General features: G+C 44.7%; 1 protein-coding gene across 1 annotated transcript in view; it reads right to left on the reverse strand.

Annotated features, from left to right (window-relative positions):
• The window catches only part of rnf43 (ring finger protein 43), a 140,695-nt gene that overhangs the window by 43,935 nt on the left and 73,001 nt on the right, over positions 1–23,759 (reverse strand). The window lies entirely within an intron of this gene.

Consider the following 23,759-nt stretch of genomic DNA (forward strand, 5'->3'; position numbering starts at 1 on the left):
AGAGAGTCGCTGCTTCTTTTCCTGGAAAGGAGCCAGCTTAGGTGGTTCGGGAATCTGCCCAGGAGGAAGTTACTAATGTTGCTCTGGAGAGTATGGAGCTCTCTGGTGTTACCCCCGCGACCAGACTACGGATAAGCGGATGAAGATGGATGGATGGATTCATTATACACAACATGTCGATGAGATGGGATACTTCTGCAACAAGACAATCGATTACACAGATGTTTTATGGGGGGCGATCACCCCCTCATCTAAAGCCCTGAGGACTGGGGCGTGTCGGGTGGGGGTGGGGGGGGTGTACACTTTGGTTAGGGCATTTTTGAGCCCTCGGAAAGGGTGCAAATGACTGCTGAAAGAATGTATTTAGGCATTCCAGGGACCATGTTTGCGAGTCACAGGCTGGCTTCGCGGGGGCCACAGTACACGTCACTTCTATAGAGCCGACGGCTCCTTAGACTGTCACGACACATGCATCACTATCATACTCACATGACATACACCAGGGCAGTGGAGAACACACCACATGTTGATAGCGGATGGAAAGTTCGCACATTACACAGTAGATGATTGTCACTATAAATCATGCCCTAATCTCTCTTCTCACCCACACCCCGATGGGGATTAAAGTCTGCCCTGCCCTGTTCTTGTTCCGTTACGTTTTATTCTGTCCTAGGCCTGAGTTCGGCAACATTGGCCTTGCCCCTAGCCTGCCTCGGTGGCTCCTCTTTTAATGTGGGTGCGGGATACGGTCACGGGACTCCCCCCCCGTCGTCTCACCCCAACGGAAATCCCTAAATTAAAAAGGACCCAAGGGGTGACATCAACAGCTGGCACCCCAGTGCAAGGGAGATTGACGTCATGGCTGTAAGTTGTTGCAAAGGGCTGGTGTGTGTCTGTCAGAGCGAGAGAGAGAGAGAGAGAGAGAGAGAGAGAGAGATAGACGGAGACAGAGAGAGAGAGAGGGAAAAACATCCCCAGCAAACCACCGCCTCACACACATGGGTGGGGTTGCAAAAACACAGCTAGAGAGGAAGGCAGTGCGTGCTATACTATGTGTGACACAAAATGATTAATATGATAGCATGAATGGCATGCTCGCTCGTAACGCCATAACAACAACCTCCCATGATTAAAGAACTACTGGGATAACCGTAATGTCTATTATGCATATAATAGACGAGATGCATATATAATTATATATTTATTTTCAGAGACGGGGGTATTGTCGGAGGAGGAGGGTGAACGGAAGGAACGTGCGCACTGCGCAGACACACTCGCAGCCTCTCTTCCTCTTGCCCTGCTGAAGAAGAGACCATCCTCTATGTAGGTTATTATAATAATCACTACTCATCCTCACACAGACCCTTGATGATTCCGTCCAGTGTTGATTTCGTCGAATAAAACTATGACGAAAAATGTCCGTCCATCGACTATTTTCAGCATGTGTAAAATCAGCCGACGGCATCAAGGCCCACCAAAACACATTTTAGCCGACTAAATCAACTGTAGATTTAGTCGACTAAAATCTTATGATATTTAGTCGACTAAAACTAGACTAACACTGAAACATTCCAGGTGACTAAAATGTGATTTAAACTAAATGAAAACTATTCCAAGAGACTATGACTGAAACTAAAATCAAAGTTTTCTGTCAAAAACAACACTGATTCCGTCCTCCGTATATGTCTAGTAGAGAGACACGGGGCAGTCCCCCCCTTGTCAGGAAAGGCCCGACCGCAAGAACAGAGAGCATGAACCCCTGGCCTGGCGTTGCCTCCATGCTATGCCGCCAGGCTCCTTTTACCAGTCCACATTTACTAGGCCCAAATTAGAGACTAGACAGTAGAAGTTGGCCTTAAACAAAGAAGAAAGGGAAAAAGTAAATTAAAAAAAAAGAGTCCTTCACTGATGTTATGACCTCGGGTGTACTATATGCCATATCGTGGCTATGCCATATCGTGGCTGAAAATAACAGGTTGTGTGAAGTGTGAATCAGGTTTTAGAAAGATCAGTACTTTAAGTTTAGAATCAGCCTTGACTGACAGCAGCTACCTTTTAGCTGATCATTTTTTGAGTCTCCCAATGAGAGATACTTCTCATTGTGAGATTGTGACTTAGTGTGCACGATTCTTGCTCAAATGTGAATCTCGACTTTCCTCCACAAGAATTGAGATCACGATTCTTACACGATTCTCGTGAAAATATGTATAGTCTGCATGTAGTTGCTGAACATTACTCCATTCAAAATGTGGCACTGTGGCTTTAAATAGACATCAAAGTGCTCGACTTAAACCTCTGTTAAAGTCTCCCTCTTGTAGCAAAAAACATACAGTAAGTAACTAAAATGAACAGCCAGCCGACAGCCGACCAATACTCTTTGGTTCTTCCTCAAATGTAGGAATTGAGATTGTGTACGTGTCTATCTAGTTCGCGATCTTTTTTCGAATAATTGTGCAGCAGCACCATCGTGACTAATAAAAAAAGAGTCTAACTCGCTAACAAGGAGCCGTTGGTTTGTGAGAAAGAAAGAATAACTGTCCGGCTTCAGATCTCTCTCCCCATTCTCACAGCAGTGCTGCGCCGAGGGGTAACCAATGTTGTTTTGTCGCGGTGTTGTCTATGTTTTACCATTGCTGACAAGACAAGACTAAGCATTATCTTCTATTTCTGATATGCCCACAGCACTTAGAATCAAATGGCTGTGAACGCCGTCCATATGCCACTATGCTATTGGTGCCATCTACCAGTTAGGAGCAGCAGGCTGCTGGTTAAGACTAAAAACAACCAGGACAGACTGAAACGTCTTCATTTGGGGTTTTATTTTTTGTAAGGCCTTGAGAGAGAGAGAGAGAGAGAGAGAGAGAGAGAGAGAGAGAGAGAGAGAGAAAAGAGGGGCCTGGGAAACCAAATCACTGAGTCTCTATTTCGCAGGGACAAGAAACCACAGGGCGCACAAACAGTTCCCTCCAGACCGTTAACAATGGTCACTCCTCCATTCCTCCTCCGCCTCATCTGTCTAGCTGTATGTGCACAACCAGGGGACATGTCCTTCTGCCGTCTTTGGAGCCGCGATTAAAGGCATTCCTCGCCGCTCTGTCTAAAAGTCTGATCCCAAAACATATTCCAAGGCAACAAGAATCTCAAAAACAAATACATGAACAGATGGATGGGGGGGAATACTACTGTAGCTGCGGTGAAGAGCCAATATGTTTTTTTTTGTTTTCCCACCATTCGCTAAATAGGCCTATATAGATTTTCTTTTTTCATCTGCCAATAATCAGCAACAGAGAGTATTCTCATTCATCTGCTGCCAGGAAGAAGAAGCCGGGCGCGGGCAGAAATGTCACTGCGTGTTAAGAGAGGGAAAATAAATAAAATAAAATAGCTAGCACCTCTCATCAGGCTCTACCCTTCAATTACCAGCCACTCGACTCTGTGCTTTTAAGAGAACGCATGGACTCGGTCGATGAAACACTGCACATAAAGTATCACAATCCTAGCTGATGGCTTTAGTGGGAGATGAAAGAAATATATCGACGGTATACAATCGTATAAATTAACGACACTAGGGGTGGCGGAGGAGGGCTAACCTTTCCAACAACACATTCCCTGAAACACCTGCCAAGGACAGTGTATATACATCAAGGAAGAATCCTAATAAAACCCTGCATGCCCCCAGAGCACGCACCGCTTGGCACACATGCTCATACGCAGAACACGTAACACAAACATGCATGAAGATTCAGTGAATACATGCACTGAATCTTCTTTTCTTAAGCTACCGGTGTTCTGCGGCTCATTACGTTTCTGTGTGGTAAGTCAGAATCCGATCAGATTGGAGTTTCAGATTCAGATTCACTTTAGGTACATACACATGTGGAAAAACTTGTGCTTAGTTGGAAGCTCCAATACAATAAAAACATGATCATAAAACACGCTTATTTATTATTTGATTTGTCCTTTTTCTCCGGCACAAGCTCTACACTTGTGTGTCCACTAGGTGGCACTGAATGAGTTAACCTCAGGGTTGGTTCTGGTGCAGGGGCAGGCCCAGATTCTCTTCTGCGTGCGTGCAGAACGCACGCACGCACACACGCACGCAGGTAGGTAGGCACACACGCAGGCACGCAGGCAGGCAGGCAGGCACGCACTCATTTTATCCTCTTGAGTTAAATTATATTGTTAAATATCTGCATTTCTTAAACACTGCACTAAAGCAGGGGTTCTCAACCTGTGGGTCGCGTATTCATTTATGATGTATTTTCTCTACTATTAAGGTCAGTTTGTATTGGTGGTGGGGAGGGGGGCGGGGCGGGGGACGCAAGACATGGCCAAAGCATTTCCGGGGGTCCTCAGCCAAAAACGTTGAGAACCCCTGCACTAAAGGACCCACAGTGAGGCGACCACCATCTCTGTGAAAAGGCCCAGATGCCAGGGGAGAGGAGACAGGAGAGGGGCTTTCCCTACAAAAGCATCTGGGGGCACGGTGGCACAGTCGGTAGTGCTGTCGCCTCACAGCTAGAAGGTCCTGGGTTCGATTCCCGCTGGGGGCGCTGTGGGCGTGCTCTCTCCTCCGCGTCATCAGTGCTCATACCCGAGGTGGGGTTGTCGAAAGGGGCTTTCTGTGTTCTCAACTTGTCCCCATGTCTCCTGGCTATAGGGTAGGTAACCTCATCCTGGACTCTAAACTACAGTACCTCCCCCTGACCAGCCTGATGGAGGGGAAAGGAACTGGTTGGAATAACGTGTTCCTTCCACACGCTATGTCCAACCGGAGAAACTCCCCCGTCAGGTGATAATAAGCAGCTTGGACTCCTCATGCATGGAAGGGAGCATGAGGGCAGTCCGTTGCTCTCCCCAGGTTGGCAGAGGGAGTGTAGAGCCCAGCATTAGATTAGATAATTGACACTGGGTGGAAAAATCGTGGGACAAAAAAGGAAAAAAAAGAAAATTATATATATATATATATATATATATATATATATATATATATATATATATATATATATATATATATATATATATATATATATATATATATATCTGGAAGCATAAGCATCTGGAAAACTGGGACTCTGTCTGTGGCCCTCGCCTCTCTCTCTCTGGCAAGATGCAAAGACGAACAGGAGGCAGCTTTTTGGGTCCTGTCAAAACAAGAGGCGTGTCAGCTTTCCTGCCCGCTTTATTGACAATGTCAGCCCCGTATCCAGTAACGGTTACCGCAAGAGAATGACTGGGGCGAAATGTGATCCCATAATGAGGCCCCCAAATAATTACCGCCAGCCCCAAATTTGCCAGGGTGCTTTCTTTAAGTGGGAGTGCCCCCGCCCCCCCCAACTTCAGGCCAGGCAGACTGTCTCTCTCTCTCTCTCTCTCTGTGTGTTCTATAAAAAGAATTAGAAGCTCAAGCGGGAACAGAAAGATGGGGGGGGGGAATATATTGACAATTTCCTCAATAAAACTAGACTAAAATGTTAGGAACAAGAGATCCAGTATAAGTCCTTTTACACTTGGTTGCAAGCTGAAAATAGCCAATCTACAAGTTCACAACGCAGGTCAGTCATTACGACGGCATCAAGGCCCGCCCAAATACATTTTGGTCGACTAAATCAACTATAGATTTAGACGACTAAATCCCAGTTTAGTCGTCATCCCAGTTGACTAAAACATGAGTAAAACAAAATTAAGTTTCATTCCAAACACTATGCCTAAACTAAAATAGAAATTTGCTGCCAAAAACATAACTGGTTTTGACGCTACAGCTCATCCAGTCACTAGACTGTGAGGTGGAGTGAGGAAATGTCTTCTCCTCCTGATACTTACAGTATCTCCTGTTTCCAATGTGAAACTGGAACCTGTACATCTGCCATCGGATGCACGCACTGTATAGTTACAGTATACGTGAATGTGACTAGTGTGCGATGATAGTGGCATCTCGGGGTGTGGCTGGCTGGGATTTCAAACAAAGAACGGGTGGCAATTGCAGAGGTTATAGTCCTTCAGCAGCACAATCCAACGTGAGCCTTTGTTCTTATAATTCAATGTCAGACAGTCAGAGGCACGTACATATTATAGTCATAGTCTCTCGAATAGTCATTATTCCTAAACCCTGGTGTCGTCCTTTGAAAAGTACAACTTGACCCAACCACTATCCGGTCTCCCATGTGGGTCAGTGACACGAGTATCACCACGACACAGCTTGGAGATCATGACCAGTGTCCATCCCACACTGGTGTCACACACACACACACAGAGAACACAACAGAGCCCCTCCGCCCAGCCCGAGGCTTGTGCTCGGCTATACATTTCAAAGCTTGCCGTTAACATAAGCACAGTGCTTCCCTGTCATAACAAGTTGCTGGCGTGATAACCCAGGAGTTTGTTGGTGTTGCAGTGATCTCTCCAGAGAGAGAGAGAGAGAGAGAGAGAGAGAGAGAGAGAGAGAGAGAGAGAGAGAGAGAGAGAGACACACACACACACACAGGTTCCACATCAGTCGCAATGAGGAGAACCCTCACTTTTCAAAATGCCAATCAATATTATGTATTGATATTATCAATAAATATGTCTTCCGAAATATTATTCAAAAGGTGAGACTTATGATATATTCATTGCGCATAAAGTGAAATAGTTAAAATATATATATTTTGTTTTAAGCTTGATTATTATGGCATACAGCTCATGAAAATCAAAAAATCCTATCTCAAAATATTTGAATATTTTACAAGACTAAAAACAAATGTTTTTTAATCCAGAAATGTCAACCATCTGAAATGTTGTGGTGTTATGTCGTGGTGTTATGTTGTGGTGCCCAGGTTTGCTTTGATAACAGCTGTAAGTTCATTTGTATTGTTGGGTCTTATGTCCCACAGCTTCCTCTTAACAATAAAACATTCTCTGTGGGGTTCAGGTCAGGCCAGTTGGCTGGTGGTCAGTTAAGCACAGTAATACCATGGCCAGTACACCAGTTACTAGTAGTTTTGGCACTGTGGGCAGGTGCCAAATCAAGCTGGAAAGGAAAATCAGCAACTCCATAAAGCTTGTCAACATACTGAAGCACAAAGTGCTCTACAATATCCTGAGTTGACTCTGGACTTGATACAACAGTGGACCAACAGCAGCATATGACATGGCACCCCAAAATCATCACTGAGAGTGAAATGTTACACTGGAGTCAACACAGCCATCTACCAGGAGATTTTAGAGCACTATGTGCTTCAGTATGTTGACAAGCTTTATGAAGATGTTGGAATTGACAACCAAATTAACATAACTATAAAAGGAAAACGCTGCAGGGCATGATGCAGAAAATGTGTTCATCAGCAGCATGTAGTCTTCTCGCCAGCACAAAGTCAGTAAAAGTCCTCACCTCATTAGCTCCGTTTGGAACCTCACTCTACTACGCTCTTAGCTTTGAGAAGAGGTTCCGTCTCAGGATATCCCTGCATCGGTAGAACAGGGGTTGAGCTGTCCAAAAACAGTGGCGAAAACCCTTTTCGCAGTATCGTTTCCAAAAAGTAAAGATATTTCTGGCTAGCTAACAGATGATACACTTAGGACAGGCACGTAACATCTTTAGACAGGGGAGAAACAACCGCTTACATTTACCCAATGCAATCTTACGGAAGCAGTACTGCGGAAGGGGGTTGACTTGCCACAGGCTGACAAAATATGCATTTTAATTATGATTTAACCTTCTTCTAGACAGAAATATACTTTACTTTTTGGAAACGGGTTTTCGCCACTGTTTTTTGAACAGCTCAACCCCCGTTCTACCGATGCAGGGATGTCCTGACACACGGAACCTAGAGCGTAGAGTGAGGTTCCAAACAGAGCTACATCCACATATGCATCAAAAAATGTTGGCACACCAGTGGCCAGCCATGTGTCACTACTAATAACTTTGCTGGTTAGAGAGAGGCTCTTGGGGCCCCCTCTGGCCTAGTGGTCCAGGCGCATGCCACATATAGGCTCTCGCCTGACAGCGTGTCGCGTGTTAGAGTCTCCCTCTTTCCTGTCCGTCTTCACTGTAATGATCAATAAAGGCACAAAATCTTGGTCCAAGATCTGTGCCATGGAAAAGGGTTTTTTGTGTTAAGAGGAACAGGTTTTAAACAAAAACTGACCTCAGAGCGAGAAGTGTGGGACAGCCATGGCTGCCTCTGATAGCATCTTTTGGGGTAACATTACACCTTATCAGGCATCGTTGCTAAGAGACAGAAGCCTGCTGCTACCATACAGGAGCAGCTGACCATAAATCGGTTCAAACCAGCCCTACTGTACTGTACTCAAGACTTCCAAATGCAATTGCTGTGAGAAAAAAGCTCTCTAAAAACGGCAAGGGAGATGACACCAAATACGGTTTCAACGGGGCCTCCGTTGGATTTAATGAGGCAGGTGTGCGCTTTCTCACACACACACACACACACACACACACACACACACACACACACACACACACACACACACACACACACACACACACACACACACACACACACACACACACACACACACACACACACACACACACACACACACACAGATTTTAGTCGACTAAATCTACAGTTGATTTAGTCGACTAAAATGTCGGGCCTTGATGCCGTCGTAATGACTGATTTTACACTTGCTGAAAATAGCCGATCTACAATCTCACAAGCTTGTGAGCTTGTAGTTCTTCTATTTTCAGCAAGCAACCAAGTGTAAAATGACTTCTACTGGATCTCTTGTCCACTAGTCACTTCCTAACATTTTAGTCTAATTTGTATTAACGAAATTGTCACTATATTTAGTCTTAGTTTAAGTCATCATAGCTTAGTTTTTATTTAGTTTTCCTCAGTGAAAAAAGGTAGTGGACGAACATTTTTCGTCATAGTTGTAGTCAATGAAATCAATACTGCTCCCCCCCACACACACACAGAAATCCACCCACCACACTTTCCCTTCTGTAGCAAATATGCTGTTTTTTTAAGAGAGTTCAGAGTTCAACGTGATATATGAGAGGAGGACCCTGCTCCTTCCTGCTTTCTAAACGTTGGTCCAGTCAAGCACATAGAGTAGACTCTTAAACCGTGCTCATCTTAGGCTGAAAGTGAGCACCAGTGCACGTCAGCCAGTGGGTTCAGCTCGTGTATGTTGTGCAAGGAAGCGGATAGCCTGGGCTTAGCACCTAACGTGCATGACTACATTCACACACAGACTTTAGACACCTTCATGGATAAAATTCATTAAAACATAACATAACTAGTACTACAGCGACACTACGGACTGAATGGCTTGTATAGAATAGGATAGCTGCTTGTAGAAACATCATAGCCTATATTATACGATGGATCGGGGACGTATGCTATTTCAGACAGTGGGATCAAGAGAGGTTACGGTTTGCCTTTCCACAAAGTAATGTCACTTCTGGGCTGGCATATTTATTAGCACCTATAGAAGCATATCTTCTAGGGTTAGCCTCCTTTAATGCAGGCTAATTTATTTCACATAAAGTCTGATACTAGCATATTAAGAGTTCTCTAACCAGTGACATAGACCTGACTGCCGGGAAGATTTAGGCAAAAATGCCTGCCTGCCAAAATGTTAATTATCTAAAATAAAATAAACAATAACGACAACAACAACAAAGCAAAGCTTTATAGAGGTGTTTTGTAGTAATATAGCTGGCACAGATCCACAGATGTATCTGGTAATGTGGGAGTCATCTCTCCTAGCTGCCAAAACCATTCACCTCTGTGATACTGAAGAATACCAAGAAGTCGCCTTTTTACCAACTCGCCCGGGACTGCTCAGCCTGGTAAATTATGCTTAAACGCTTAAACCAAACCTTATTCCTAAACTTAACCTCGGTGAAACAGTGCCAAAACCTAACCCCATTCCTAAACTTAACCCCTGTAAAACTATGCCTAACCCTAAACTTATTTCTAACCTTATTCTCAGTAAAACAAGATAAAGAACCGCCACCGAGCGGTCGGCATGAGGTCGGCGGAAAGACAACCCGAGGGCGAGATGGATTATGGGCGACGGTACGAGTTACCCTACTGAACACAACTCTACGTATGACGTATGGGCGACGGTACGAGTTACCCTACTGAACACAACTCTACGTATGACGTATGGGCGATGGTACGAGTTACCCTACTGAACACAACTCTGCGTATGACGTATGGGCGACGGTACGAGTTACCCTACTGAACACAACTCTACGTATGACGTATGGGCGACGGTACGAGTTACCCTACTGAACACAACTCTACGTATGACGTATGGGCGATGGTACGAGTTACCCTACTGAACACAACTCTGCGTATGACGTATGGGCGACGGTACGAGTTACCCTACTGAACACAACTCTACGTATGACGTATGGGCGACGGTACGAGTTACCCTACTGAACACAACTCTACGTATGGCGTATGGGCGACGGTACGAGTTACCTTACTGAACACAACTCTACGTATGACGTATGGGCGACGGTAAGAGATACCTTACTGAACACAACTCTACGTATGACGTATGGGCGACGGTACGAGTTACCCTACTGAACACAACTCGGGTTTAGATGAACTGAACAGGTTGATGCCAGAACTGCATCACTGCAGAGAAATTTGACAGCGATTTTAGTTTTAGTCATAGTCTTCTGAATAAAACTTAACACTTAGGCCGCTATCATTTAGGAGAAAAATTAGGATCTAATTCACGCCAGCATTTTTTTAATTTGAGCTCTTATTTTGAAAAGCCGCCATTTCCGGTCCATGAGCAGGAAACCTAGGAAACTACACTGAGCGGACAGGCCTTGTTTACCATCTGAAGCCAGACCGGAGCTCTGCAGAGCTCCAGATCATCATATCTGTGCCGTCAAAGAAACGCTGTTTTGACCAAAATGCCATCTGGGACAAGGAATAGGAGATACAGGCGATTGAAAGAAATGGATAGAATGGATTATTATGGCGACGACGATTTAAGATGGGCGATCCAGTGCTGTGCTAACAACACAGCTAGCTAACCGGCTAACGTGAGTAGCATTATGGCTCGAGCAATCGAACGCGCCATAAAAGCGCAATTGCCGTAGGCCGTCGCCAATGGCGTTAAGCGTCAGTATCAAAATTAGGCTTCAATTGACTTTAATTGTCGGCAATGGCGCGGAAACGGTTAAGCTAGTTTTAGTCATATTTTAGTCACGTCTTAAGTGTTAAGTCTAGTTTTAGACAAGTAATATCATACGATTTTAGTCGACTAAAACATTTTTCGTCATAGTATTAGTCGACCAAATCAACACTGATATTTACTGTAGCATTAAAACAACTTCCTGTCATCAGGTCACAAAGGAGAGATAGAGATGACTCAACCAGCTAATAATAATAATAATAATAATGGATTGCATTTTTTGTAGCGCTTTTCTATGCACTACGTGCTTACTCAAAGCGCTTACAATGGTCCATTCATTCATACATACATTGGGAGGTGAATCGGCAAACAGTCAACGCCAGCGTCCTCACTTCTCACATTCACACACCAATGGTGGCAAGCACTGGAACTGGAGGCAATGCAGGGTTCAGTGTCTTGCCCAAGAACACTTCGACATGTAGACAGGAGGAGCCGGGATTCAAACCGCCAACCCACGGATCATTGGACGACCTGATCTACCTCCTGAGCCACAGCCGCTCCACAATGTATGTATGTTTTCTTTTGGCTTGATTCTCTGCTTCTATAACCCTGTCCTGATGTACCCTATGTGCTGTTGTGCACTTTACCTATCATTAGATGAAGCACACTCTGTCATTGGAAGACTTCTAACCCGTTCGTAATGAGACAAGTTTAAGAGAATTTAATTCGAGGGAGGTTGAACTTGTGGTGGGGGGAGAATACATTGAGTCAATGACATAATATATCTCCACATTACTACGGTAGTACGGTTAGATGTCTGTCTGTCTGACTCGGGCCTGCAACGCTTTCTTCAGTCGGAGGAGAAAGGCAACCATGAAAGGGCAACTAAATACAAGGGCTTTTCCATCGTGTTATTTTTAGTCTTTTTTTGTATGTTCATGTGCGCACTTAGCAACACAGCAGAAAACAAACACACATCAGCATAGCCAGGTCCCCTTTGATGTGGCTGCTCCCGTTTGCAACACACCTTGTAATTGGCATCATAATCTTTTTTTCTTCTTACCGCTATTTCACCTTTGCATTTAGGCAGGCGTTGAAGCAGTGATTTATGCAGCACTGTTGATTTCGTCAAAATGAAAACTAAACTACGATGACTAAAACTAAGAGAAGGCCTAAATATATTGATAATTGTGTCAACAAATAAAAACTAAACTAAAATCTTAGGAAGGGACTAGTGGACAAGAGATCCAGTATAAGTAAGTCCTTTTACACTTGGTTGCATGCTGAAAATAGCAGATCTTCAAACTCACAACGCGTTGCGATCGGTGTGTATAATCAGGCATCAAAGCCTGCCAAAATACATTTTAGTAGACTAAATCAACTGTAGATTAGAACTAGACTAACACTAAAACATTTCAGGTGACTAAAAATGTGACTAAAACCAAAATAAAGATTTGGTGTCCAAAACAACACTGGAGAGAATGCACCGAGTCAGGCCACACTAGCACAGATGTTCCCTAACCCACACATCTGTGACAGTGCAGATATCAGGCCAAACTTTTTGATCAAATGATGAATACACAGACAGTCAGGAGTATAGAGGAAACAGCAGGAGCAGAGTAGGAATACACAGACAGTCAGGAGTATAGAGGAAACAGCAGGAGGAGAGTAGGAATACACAGACAGTCAGGAGTATAGAGGAAACAGCAGGAGCAGAGTAGGAATACACAGACAGTCAGGAGTATAGAGGAAACAGCAGGAGCAGAGTAGGAATACACAGACAGTCAGGAGTATAGAGGAAACAGCAGGAGCAGAGTAGGAATACACAGACAGTCAGGAGTATAGAGGAAACAGCAGGAGCAGAGTAGGAATACACAGACAGTCAGGAGTATAGAGGAAACAGCAGGAGCAGAGTAGGAATACACAGACAGTCAGGAGTATAGAGGAAACAACAGGAGCAGAGTAGGAATACACAGACAGTCAGGAGTATAGAGGAAACAGCAGGAGCAGAGTAGGAATACACAGACAGTCAGGAGTATAGAGGAAACAACAGGAGCAGAGTAGGAATACACAGACAGTCAGGAGTATAGAGGAAACAGCAGGAGCAGAGTAGGAATACACAGACAGTCAGGAGTATAGAGGAAACAGCAGGAGCAGAGTAGGAATACACAGACAGTCAGGGGTATAGAGGAAACAACAGGAGCAGAGTAGGAATACACAGACAGTCAGGAGTATAGAGGAAACAGCAGGAGCAGAGTAGGAATACACAGACAGTCAGGAGTATAGAGGAAACAGCAGGAGCAGAGTAGGAATACACAGACAGTCAGGGGTATAGAGGAAACAGCAGGAGCAGAGTAGGAATACACAGACAGTCAGGAGTATAGAGGAAACAGCAGGAGCAGAGTAGGAATACACAGACAGTCAGGAGTATAGAGGAAACAGGAGCAGAGTAGGAATACACAGACAGTCAGGAGTAGAGGAAACAGCAGGAGCAGAGTAGGAATACACAGACAGTCAGGAGTATATACCGTAGGGGAAACAACAGGAGCAGAGTAGGAATACACAGACAGTCAGGAGTATAGAGGAAACAGCAGGAGCAGAGTAGGAATACACAGACAGTCAGGAGTATAGAGGAAACAGCAGGAGCAGAGTAGGAATACACAGACAGTCAGGAGTATAGAGGCAACAACAGGAGCAGAGTAGGAATACACAGACAGTCAGGAGTATAGAGGAAACAGGAGCAGAGTAGGAATACACAGACAGTCAGGAGTAGAGGAAACAGCAGGAGCAGAGTAGGAATACACAGACAGTCAGGAGTATAGAGGAAACAGCAGGAGCAGAGTAGGAATACACAGACAGTCAGGAGTATAGAGGAAACAGCAGGAGCAGAGTAGGAATACACAGACAGTCAGGAGTATAGAGGAAACAGCAGGAGCAGAGTAGGAATACACAGACAGTCAGGAGTATAGAGGAAACAGGAGCAGAGTAGGAATACACAGACAGTCAGGAGTAGAGGAAACAGCAGGAGCAGAGTAGGAATACACAGACAGTCAGGAGTATAGAGGAAACAGCAGGAGCAGAGTAGGAATACACAGACAGTCAGGAGTAGAGGAAACAGCAGGAGCAGAGTAGGAATACACAGACAGTCAGGAGTATAGAGGAAACAGGAGCAGAGTAGGAATACACAGACAGTCAGGAGTAGAGGAAACAGCAGGAGCAGAGTAGGAATACACAGACAGTCAGGAGTATAGAGGAAACAGCAGGAGCAGAGTAGGAATACACAGACAGTCAGGAGTATAGAGGAAACAGGAGCAGAGTAGGAATACGTGCACAGTAAAATCCTCAGTGTTAAATGTACCCATTTGTAACTCTTGAGAGTGTATATGAACGGAACCATTCGTACGTACGCTCTCAGAGTTAAATGAACACAGAGGATTTGACTGTCAGAGTTCCTGAGTTCCCGTGGTGCCCTGGTTCATGTGATCCCCCTCCCTCCTCCTCCCCCACACAGGTGCCCCCACTATGGGGGTCTACATGTTCTGCATGCCCATCTGCCGCTGTGTTGCTTCACTGTACAGTCCCCCCATCTCGCTGTAATGTTGATAGAGTATGTGTGTCTGTGTACAGAAGTCTGTGGATGTACTGTATAGGCTTGGGTTGGGGTGGGCTTGGGCTGGGCGCATGCGTGTGTGCGTGTGTGCGTGCGTGCGTGCGTGCGTGCGTGTGTGTGTGTGTGGGGGGGGGGGGTTAAACATCGCTAAAGCCTTGGGCACACAGCCAGGAGCATGGAGAGCTCCTCCTGGAATGCCATGGAAAAATGAGACACAGGAATGCAGACTCCACTGAGCAGTGTAAACAGGCTGGGTCAGGAGAATGCTGCCACGCCGCTTTGAAGTCGGCAGGCCCCCCTCCAACCCCCCCCACCCCCCACCACCACCACCACCGCTCTCTTATTGCTACAGTGTGTGATTAGGCAAGATAGTACAACTTTTTTTTAAGGTGATGGATGACAACATATTTTTGATGTTTTACTGCGACAGAACCAAGGCCACCGAGGCTTGATTCAGTGTTCCAGACAATCCGACAAAGTGTGTCGGGACTCTAAAGCAAGCAAAAAAATGACCCCACTACATTTTATACCCCAGATCAGTGTAACGTACAGTACACACCATGCCAGAATACACAATCCTATTTATTACCCCCGCAGTCCCTCACAAACACACACACACACACACACACACACACACACACAATTAAAACAATTAAAGATGTGAACATGCATGCGCTATGTCCTCTCTCTCTCCCTCTCTCAAGCACCCACACACATACACAGAAGCTCACACCTGTTCCCCTCTTCTGCACACACCATGCATCAAGGCTTCCGGCCTGCTGACGATAGTGGATTTATGAGGCAAGTCCATCTAGCTCCCACCACCGACTACCCCCCCCCCCCCACCCCTAGTCTTGTTTCAATATGGGCCTTTCAACATCTTTGTTGAGCGCAGGGCCAGTGATATCAGGCTAAGAATGTCTCCAGTGTAGACAGTAGACATGCAGGCACCGGGTAGCCTCCGTCCTCTGTACTCTGTCTGAAGCCAAAGCCAGCTGAGGAATCCACTGGAGTGCATGGGCAGGTAAACACCGCTCCTCTTTAGAACGTCGCCCTTGAACCAACAACGCGACCGGTACAAACTAGGGGTGTAACGATGCATTTTAACAGCGACACGATACGTATAATCACAATGATGATACGTGGTTGACTATATGATACATGAACGATACGTATAATCACAATGATGATACGTGGTTGACTATATGATACATGGACGCTATCGTTTCTTTGTGGCGATACGATACAGTGATTTAAAATCGATACACTAACGATTTAGCAAAGAAATTTGAAATTCACGCAGTTTTGAAATGTGGATAGTGCAGGTTTTTAAGGGGAAAAGTTATGAATATGGATATAAATAAGTTAACAGTCTCTGGCAAATACATAGACTTTATTATTTGAACACCTATGGACAAACCCGTACCTTGACACGGACAAAGAGAATACACACATTTATCGATAGACCAGGTGTAGCGATATTTAATTGAAAAGTAATTAAACCTTCCTAAAATTGCTAAATGCAACGCACAAGTACTTGCACAAATACTGATACAATCGAGCATTGCAAAACGATTCAATACCGATTCTTTGCATTGCAAAACGATACAAAGTCAAACGATACGATATGTTGCCGTTTAAATTTCGACATACTTCGATTCTTGAAATTAAAATCGGTTTTTATTTTATGCAGTTACTATATCGTTACACCCCTAGTACAAACCCTCAGTGTCAACTTAACCCACACGGTGCATGTTTCCACTCTCAAGAGTTAAAGCATCACTAAGGACTTTTCACTCTGCATGCGTGTGTGTGCAACGTGTGTGTATTGTATGCATGCCTATACGTGCATGTAAGCAAACGTACGAGGATGGTCTCTCAAGTCACAACGATTCCACGAGAATCGTTGGTTTAATTGAAGGCAGGATTAAGTTCTCCCAGAGCTTCTAAATGGATGAAAAACGGTGATTATCTCCAGCGATGGAAAAGCCTTAAACACTTCAGATAGACGAGGGCTGTGTGTGCAGTATCATCCTGCTCTGACATCCCTGTACGCTCGCTGTACCTAGAACACGACAGGCACACCATATCTACGCACATAAAAGTCTCCACGAGTGTATACACACATAAATCACTCCTTCGAAATACTAACACTATCCACACTGTACACAGTCTACACACAAGCCGCTCACACACACACACACACACACACACACACACACGCACGTACGCATGCACGCACGCACGCACGCGGTCTAGCTGAGCCGAGGCTGCTGACTTGCAAGTGCATGGCGTCCATTTTCACAGAGCCATGTCACTTCAACAGGAAGAGTCTTGAGTGTCTTTGAGCGTTAGCAGACAGTGAGTCCCAACAAGATAAATGAAACACAGCGTTCTGTAGGCTGCACATATGGCTGGCCTTCTTGTCTATAACTTTACTATTTCCAAAATAATATTTTCTGAATCTGGACGCAGGACATTCCACTACAAAGCCCCATTTGACTGGAACAATCTTCCTGTTTCTCTAAGATCTCTCCTGGCTGCTTCAGGACTTCCTTGTATTCACACCTCAAAACCTAACACTGCATGTACTACTGTTTCTTTCTGACCTTTATACAAGTCACTGTACTGAATTCACAATTTGTCTAAAAAGAGTTGGAGGGATGGGGGAGTGGGTGGGAGAGGACGAGCAAGCTTAACTGTATCTGTACATGTTTGTATTATCTATATCTAGTGTAGAACCCCCTCTAAACGATGATGCATCTCAAGGGGCCATCCTCTCAATAAAACATTCTGTCTACCTATAGAAACATCTGATGATGTGGATACGAGTGCAGTGCATCCAACAACGGCATCCAAACTATCTTCCAAAAGGCAAAAGAACAAAGTAATCTTGCGCAAATGACATTTATTTAGTCATCTTTCCTCATTAAAACATATTTAGCACATAATTACAGAAGGGGAAAAAAATAAAAATAAAGCACGTGGAGCCATTCTTTTTGGGCCCGACCCGCTCTAAGCCCCAGACAACAAAACACCAGGCGCCGTTCCACCACAAGGGCCAACATTATGGTACTTCCTAACTTTAAAGTGCTTTCAGCGGCCTTCCGCTTCTCCTTCTGTATTCCAAAGGGGGATGAAAGGTATAGAGGAACCCCGGAACAGAGCCGGGGCCTGTCATCACTCGTACTCCGTCATATCATGGTGAATGTTTTTAATTGGTACTTGTGCTGCCTAGCTAGGCTCGGCGCTGCAGGTCCTGCCAGGGTATTCTGGTGTCCTGTACACGGAGATAAATCTCTTCAGCAGGGACAGTCTGTCTGTGATGTACGTGGCTGGGCTGATACCACAAGTAGGCACTCAACTCAACTAGTCTCCCGTATAGCCAGAGAGAGACCTCGGTTAGGATTCTGTTAGGTAGCCTATACTGAAACCCCAACCCCCCTCCCACTACATGTGTATGAACGTACTCTGCTCCTGTCATTTACCGTACCAGCTCTGCGCAGCTACAATTGTGCAGGCACAATTGTTACCGTATATGACAACGAGCGCTCGTCTTTAGTATTCTGAAGCAAAGGCAAAGCCTTTAATTATTGCACAAATACAATACAAGCACTTGTATATGTACATGCTCATGTGCATCACTGGCACAATGCTTTGCCGTAAACAGAGATTCTGAATCCTCATCCTAGAAGAGAAAGAAAACATAATAAAAAGGAGGCATGCTACAGTGAATGTCACTGACAGATAGCTGGGCTGCTCTCTTTTGGCCTCTGGGCAAGATGACTAAAGCAGTCTGGGGAGACGTCCAGGGAGCTCCTTAAGTCATTTCCTGCTGGGATATTTATTTCAATCTCTGCCTCTTCAAGGGGGTCACTCCTCCTCTAACCCTCTTCTTTTCTTCAGAGTCCCACCAAAACATTCCTCTCTTCTGTTCCCTGCCTAGTCTTTAGGGCCAGATTTATCACTTTTCTAATACTGCAGCTATAGCACAGCTGACTCTGGACTCTCTGGTCCATCCGTAGCTCTGGTCCATAGCCCTAATGCCATAATACTGCAGCTATAGCACAGCTGACTCTGGACTCTCTGGTCCAGCCGTAGCTCTGGTCCATAGCCCTAATGCCATAATACTGCAGCTATAGCACAGCTGACTCTGGACTCTCTGGTCCAGCCGTAGCTCTGGTCCATAGCCCTAATGCCATTGCATTAGGGCTATGCTACTCTCGACTTCCTGCGCTCGCATGAAATGTTCACAGCCCCTCGACTTCTGCTAAAATAAAAATAACGTTTTCGCTACTCATCAATACAAAGACGGCTATGGTACTCTCAACTTCCTGCGTTCACATGAAATGCTGACAGCCTCTCGACTTCTGCTAAAATAAAAATAACGTTTTCGCTACTTATCAACACAAACACGGTTTTGGTCATTAGAAAGACTACTTTCCCCGGTGGATATTATTATGGTTTGGCGATGAATTGGATCTGCTTTTCATGTACTCTGATAAAGCACATCAGTCCCAACGATAGGGACTCCGAATCCCCTGTACATATAAACAGCAGATCAAAATCAACAGGTGGTGGCTGGGGTGGTGGCGGGTGGGTAGCAGTGTCTGAGCAGTGATGAGAGCAGCAGCAGCAGCAGCATGACAGCAGCAAAGCAAGCAGGAATGAGCAGTGCAAACTTCCAGATTAAATAGAGTTTCCGGACTGAACTCACTTTGCGTATGTCTGACAGGCATGACGCATAATAACTGTGATGATGACTTGTCAATGGTCCCTACACAAGTCTTACGTATTGTCGTTTCCCTCTTGCGATATTGACCCAAAGAGAACATCTCAACCAATAACCACTAATTTAAATCAATTTCTTTTCATATTTAACATCTAGTATAGCTCTGTCCGTCAAAGAGTTAGTGAATGAAATTCCATGACCAGTGAAACTGCCATAGCAGGTGTATCAGTGCTCGCCTGCACCGCAGGGCAGGTCCAAGGCTCTGTGACACAAACAGGACCCCAGCGGTGGAGACCAGGCCTATTCAGACACTGCTTAACTCATTTCCACAATGAAGACCCAGGCCGGCTTTGCAACTTGATCTGCTCCCCCCCCACCTGCCCCCTCCCGCCCTTCCACAGTCACTCAGCACACATTAGACCCTTACACATACACATCCTCTAGCTGGGGCCCTTTCCTCTGGCCCTCAAGGCAGTGTTGATTTTGTCGACTAATACTATGACAAAAGATGTACCGGTACCTACCTATTTTAACTAAGACTAAATATATTGGATTTCGTCGACAAATAAATACTAGACTAAAATGTTAGAAAGGTACTAGCGGACAAGAGATCCAGTATAAGTCATTTTACACTTGGTTGCATGCTTAAAATAGCAGCAAGTGTAAAATCAGTCATTACGACGGCATCAAGGCCCGCCAAAATACATTTTAGTGTACTAAATCAACTGTAGATTTAGTCGACTAAAACTAGACTAACAGTAAAACATTCCAGGTGACTAAAATTTGACTAAAACTAAACAAAAACTATTCAAGAGACTATGGCTTTCGTCAGTGAAAAAAGGTAGTCAACGAACATTTTCCGTCATAGTTTCAGTCAACGAAATCAACACTGGTGTGTGTGTGTGTGTCTGTGTCTGTGTCTGTGTCTGTGTGTGTGTGTGTGTCAGGGTACAAAATCATGCGAGCACACACACACACACGACCAACGTGCAGAGTTTATACGGTGTGAGAGAGCGGGGCAGAAGGGGAGTAGAGTTGGAGTGTGTGGAGAGGAGAGGAGACAAAAGGGGAGTGACCTCATATGACATGAAAGGAGACTTGAGTCACCTGTCGAGACAACTGGAGTGTCCACAATGCAGGGGGGGGGGGGGGGGTCCCGCAGAGTCGCCTATTAACTGTTACCCGAACTCAACCTCCCCTGTTGAGTGGCCCGGGGGCACTTCTCTTCCCAAGTCCCATTACCCCCAAGTCGCTTGATCATGAAAAAAAATCTGTTTGGTACAAATTGAAGACCACCCCCTTCCCCCCCCCCCCCCTCCTTCCCGTCAGTAAAGGGAGAGGTGAAACAGAGAGCAAGGGGAGGTGCAAACATCCCTTTGGTAATAACTTTATCAGCTTTTTCCTGTTGCAGTGTGGGTCGGTTAGTGGCTTGGTTTTATTTGTGGCATTTCTTTTTTTCACTTTGCGAGGGGAGGGAGCGACTCCGTATTAAGTGGAACCAGAAATTCCTGATCCATTTTTATGTTGGAGCCTTTGTAGACGAGCCAACACATCGCCTCGGTCTACTGCACGTGCACGCGTACACACACACACAAACACACACACACACAAACACACACACACACACACACACACCTGCCAGAAAGTGGGAGAAGGTTTGGAACATTATACAGTTAACTGCAGTAAATAACTAGTAAGTGCGTGTGTGGGCTAATGGCAGCTGCCACTCAGCCAGTCAGCCTCTTTTCTCTGACGGTGAACCACATCACTACCGAACCCGACCTCAACCATGACCTCTTGGTCCACACACCCATATGAATCTAGGCCTGCTTATCTTTGCAATATAACACAGTAACACTTTTTGTATTGACTTGTGCTTTCGTTTGAAATGTACCCATTCTGCATACTGTGAAATAGAATTATCAATCAATCAATCACACAGAGCAAAACCCAGCATATTCATTTAACAATGGACCCTCTTAAGTGTTATATTAACACTGGGGGGCGTGCTCTCTCCTCCTCTCATCAGTGCCCATACCCGTGGTCATGGGGTTGGCAAAAGGGCCTTTCTGTGTGGAGTTTGCATGTTCTCCCTGTGTCCCCTAGGGCAGGTAGTAGGTACCCTCACAAAAAACATGCAATAATCCTGGTCTCTAAACTACCTCCCCCTGGCCAGTCAGGGTGCCTGATGGACGGGAAAGGGAACTGGTTGGAATAACGTGTTCCTTCCACTCGCTACGTCCAACTGGGGAAACTCCCCCCTGTCAGGTGAAAAGAAGCAGCTTGGACTCTTCATGCATTGAAGGAAACATGAGGTCAGTCCGTTACTCTCCCCATGTTAGCAGAGGAAGTGCAGTGCAAAAATAAATATTGTGTCTTCTCTTGAATCTAGGGGGACGCGTTCTAGTGTGCACGCACATGCACCATGTCGTTCCGTACCTTGCGCGTGCATGTCACAATTGTGTTGTGACATGTGATACTGCGTTCTACGAGCATGGCACCACTGGGTTTGTACAATTGTTTTCGGGAGGTCCCAATAGTAAACAAAATATGTTTCAAGCCGCCTGTCAGTTGTCAAGCTTATCTCCTGAAATACACAAAAATGACTTCAGAAGATTAAGGACTAAATAACTTAATTATAGTTACATATGTGTGACAAATTAAAGGAAAAGTCAGAAAATGAGTGGAAAAACAGAATGTGAATCTCGATTTTCCTCTACAAGAATTGAGATTCTTGTAGAGATTAACGATTCTCACACGATTACAATTTTTTCCATATTTGAGACATAGAACAAAATATAGAAGCATAATATCATGCAATATGATTTTTGCATATTGCTAAAAGTCAGATGTTGATTACTTCAGACAAAAGTGTAAAAAAAAAAGTGTTACATCAGCAGCTACCAACCATTTTTTTGGTACTGCATGTTGAAGGAAAACAAACATTACTTTTTATTTTGTCAATGGTCAACCTGTCTGAAACCACTTGGTTCCACTTGTACACTCTCAGAGTTAAATTAAGTTTGATTTTACGTATGTGTATCATGTATTGGGATCCCAGAGATAGAAATTATATTAAATAGGGGACCGTAGCCTAATTCAGGTCAAACCGGGGGCCCTAGAGCCGTAAAATGGGGGTCCTTGGCATGTATTTTCAAATGGGGGTCCGCAGGCTAATGAGTGTAATTTTGGGGGTTCTTGTCTTGACATGAAAAAGTTTGGGAACCACTGATATAAGTTACATTGTGCAACTTTAAACTGATTTATAATCCATCTGCCACTAAGACATTAAAGCATGACTCAGGCTAGACCTTAATGCCACTGAGTAATGCATGGAGATTGTATTCAATCCGACACTCATAAAACCGTAAATCAACATCTGGGCGTGTCATGCAATACTTCAAGATCGATCCAAGTAAGTTCCTAAAAAGAATAGCTAATTGAATACAGAGCAGACACAGGAGAGACACTGTTTATTAGTCATCCCAACGCTGGGCCAGCCCATCATCTCAGTGACACTGAGAGACACAGGAGAGACACTGTGTATTAGTCATCCCAACGCTGGGCCAGCCCATCATCTCAGGGACACTGGAAGAGCTCGCGTCAGACCCGTGTTGATTTCGTCGACTACCTTTTTTTCACAGATGAAAACCAAATGGAAACTAAATGAAAACTAAGCTATGATAACTAAAACTAAAACTAAATATATTGACAATTTTGTCAACAAATAAAAGATAGACTAAAATGTTAGGAAGGGACTACTGGAGAAGAGTTCCAGTAAAAGTAATTTTACCCTTGGTTGCATGCTGAAAATCAGCATCAAGGCCATCAACGACAGCATCAAGGCCCGCCAAAATACATTTTAGTCGACTAAATCTACAGTTGATTTAGTCGACTAAAATGTATTTTATGATATGTAATCTTATGATATTTAGTCGACTAAAACTAGACTAACACTAAAACATTCCAGGTGACTAAAACGTGAGTAGAAAACTATTCGCCGATATACGACAGTATATGACCCTGCAAATAATCGGAGATGGGATATTGGTCATAAGTTCATAATCGTGCACCCCTACTAAAATGTGCTGTCAAAATCAGCACTGCGTCAGACATCTCAATAATTCATCCCGATAATACGGATTTAACCTCCCGAGTTTAAGTCCCAAAGATTTACGAGGACAGTCGGGACACCGTACAAGAGATATCATCAAGACTTCCTTGACAAAGACCAGGAGGCCAAAAGAGGTTCTCTTTGAGATACGCACCACTGCATGGCCCCAGGGTGCCTTTCATGTGATAGCCATT

The sequence above is a fragment of the Electrona antarctica genome (assembly GCF_951216825.1).
Source record: "Electrona antarctica genome assembly, chromosome: 8".
In the NCBI taxonomy this organism is placed as follows: domain Eukaryota; kingdom Metazoa; phylum Chordata; class Actinopteri; order Myctophiformes; family Myctophidae; genus Electrona; species Electrona antarctica.